Here is a 3,197-nt window from a genome sequence, read left to right as displayed (position 1 = left end):
AGGTCGGCAAGTGCTGGGAGCTTGCCAGAGCTACTGACGTTATTCACTTGTGCTCCTATAGCTCGTTTTGGTTGTTTAAGACTGATATTGTAGCATTGTCGAGCTTCATGATGATCGCTGTGGATGGTAGCAATGAGTTCATCCTGCACAGGAAACTTCACAAAGAGATGGATTGTAGATACTATAGCGCCAAACTTATTTAAAAATGGTCGGACGAGTATTAGATTATAAGGACTGAAATAGTCAACCACTAAATACTGAACATCAGAAGTTTTAGATAAGGAATGCTCACACAGTGTGGTTTGCAACCACACAGATCCCAACACTGGGACACGTTCACCTGAGAAGCCGACCAAGTCACCATGGAAGGTTGGAGTATGTTGTCACTCAATTTCATTTTCCGAAAAGTGGAATAAAATAGAACATCTACACTGCTTCCAGGGTCTAGTAATACTTTGCGTACTAAGAGGTCTTCGAACTGAATGGAGATTACCACTAGATCATCCAGATTGGAAGTTGTTGTATTAAGATCGGATGCCTGGAATGTCATTTGTGGGAAATGGAAGGATGTTTTGTTGTCATTTAGGTTACCTTCTACCGATAACATAGCTCGGTATGAGCGTTTCCATGCCGAGCTTTTGGCTCCTCCACCTGCAAAACCTCCAGAAATACAGTTAATAACTCTGCGTGGTTGTTTATGGTGACTTGAAGTTGCTTTTTCTTTGTCACGGGAGTGTTGTCATGCCGAGGTGTTGTCAACAGAGAATGGGGTATGCCTTTGTATATGGCCATTGATATACTTGTCTAAATAACCTTGCCGAACTAGTCGCTCTAGAAGGTCTTTAGCGATTACACACTCATCGGTGGTATGTCCATGTTTCTGGTGAAAAGTGAAATATTTTGACTTATCCACATTCTTCACATCCTGATAGTTGTCGGTCTTTCATGGTGGTTTGATCAGTTTGGAATTTAGAATCTCCTTAATGCCTCTTGGTGTTAAACTGAGTATATGAATCATAGCGAGGGGTTTGTTTAAAATTTTTCTTACTGTCCCGAGCTTTATCCTCTTCTTTATACTGGGGCTTTTCTGCTTTCCGAGCTTGTTAGAGTTCCTCGATATCCATCTGACCTTTTGCCTTTTTGCGGAACTCGACAAGGGTCTTTGGTTTGGCAACTACGATTGCTTCTTGAAATTTGCCTGGTCGGAGTCCACTTTTGATGGCGTGCAGATGCACCTCGGGGTGCAGTTCTGGTATGCTCATGACCACCTTTGTGAAACGAGTAATGTAGTCCTTCAGACTTTCATTCTGACCTTATTTGATTATGTTCAGGTGGTCGGAGCCGTAAAGGTAGATAGCAGAGGCAGCAAAGTGATCCTCAAAAAGCTTCGCTATTTCCTGAAAACGAGAAATAGAATTTGCAGGCAAAGAACAAAACCAATCAAGTGCAGGACCTTCTAAAAAGGTAGGAAAACAACGGCATAAAACAGGGTCAGAGGCACCGTTTACTATCATTATAGATCTGAACTTTTTGAGTTGCTTCTTCGGATTCCCTAACCCATCATAAGGGGTTAAGGTTATTGGCAAAGTGAATCTCCTGGGAATTTGAAAATTCATAATGTCGGCCGTGAATAGCCCTATAGAGTTGTCAGGCTCAGTGTCTTCATTTTCTGGTGGAGCTTCTTCGTTCTAGGGAGGCCGAGCTTCTTTGTTCTGAGCAGTATTGGAGACGTGTGATGGATCAGATTCATGTTCTACCTCCCCCGTTCGCTCATTACGATCACCATTGTTTTCAATCCGAGCATTAGTTAACTCGGTGATTTGGTTCGCCATCCTTTAATTTTCTTTCGCCATACGTTGATTTGCTTGTTGCAGCTCAGTTATCATTCGAAGAAGTTCAGAAGGCGTTGGTGGAGGTAAATCAGCCATGGATGGATGTTGAAGTATTGAGGCCGGAAAAAAGACAAAGGATTTATGTCTTCGGCCCCACGGTGGGCGCCAATTGTTCTTGGATGAGTAACTTGGATGTAACTTGGTCCCTTGCCGTTGATGCCGAACTATTGTCCTTCGCACCAAGCTTTATGCTTGGAGGTCCGAGCTTTTCGTCTGGAAGTGTTTCACATTGCGGAGAGAACAAAATAAGGGGGAGTGTACTTACAAAAGGTACTCTGATGCTTAAGTTAGTATTGTGAATTTCTTCTGTCCTTTCGAAAATACCTTAACTTCTTTATGAGGGAGAGGTGTCTAATGGTTTCATTGGTCATGATTATTTGTGTTGAAAGGCAATTATGTTGTATTTGGCCGTTATGATGCTTGGCCAGGTTTTTTGCTCTGAGTTGTACAGTTTGGACGAGTCATGACTCATTAAGTCGAGCTATAACGTACGATGCTGAGTTATATCTTCGGATTGTAAGAGCCATATCACCTACAAAAGACACTCTGGCACTCAAATAAGTAAGTATTTAAGAGGTATAAGAATTCTATGATTATAGAATGTTAAACATGAAATAAAACTTATCATGTGGTCTTCTTTGAGATATAGAAATAGATATCTTTGTAGGCATAGAGTTAATGAATAGAGTTGATGTTATGACCATTAGTCATTAAATCAAAATAATTGTTATTAAGATCGTCCGTTACAAACTTAGAATGAAGGCAAATAAAGTCGAGATATGACTCATAATGCACAATAAAAATCGAGTTATAAGGTGACGGACCCCATCCCCTAGCTTTATCTGCCGATCATATAATCCAGGCTAAGCTTAAAATAAAATAAGTTATAACTCGGTTAAAAGATAAGTGGATAATGATATGGTGAGCCCCCAAACTTAGTTAGGTTATTATGTCGGCACTTATTCAAAAAATAATTGAGTGGTAAGAGTTATTCAATCAAAATAGTTGTGTGAGAAATACTTTTCTGTGTTTGAGAACAAATTTTCATGACATGTATATAGCATTTGATTGTATGTGAACTGGAAAGTTTAGAAATATACATCCGTTAACGGAATCGATTGTATGATCCGAAGATATAATGATTAATTATCTTAAAAAAAATTTCGATTCATAATAACTTATTGATGAATTTTCACTCAAAACAATTAATTATTGAATATTTATTTTATAATAAGATTTGTATGAAATGAATAATATAAATTGAGATATTAAATATTTTTGAAATTGAAATATATATTAAATAAT

The sequence above is a fragment of the Arachis ipaensis genome, chromosome B10, assembly GCF_000816755.2.
Source record: "Arachis ipaensis cultivar K30076 chromosome B10, Araip1.1, whole genome shotgun sequence".
Taxonomy (NCBI): domain Eukaryota; kingdom Viridiplantae; phylum Streptophyta; class Magnoliopsida; order Fabales; family Fabaceae; genus Arachis; species Arachis ipaensis.
Note: the sequence above shows the minus strand (reverse complement) of the source record.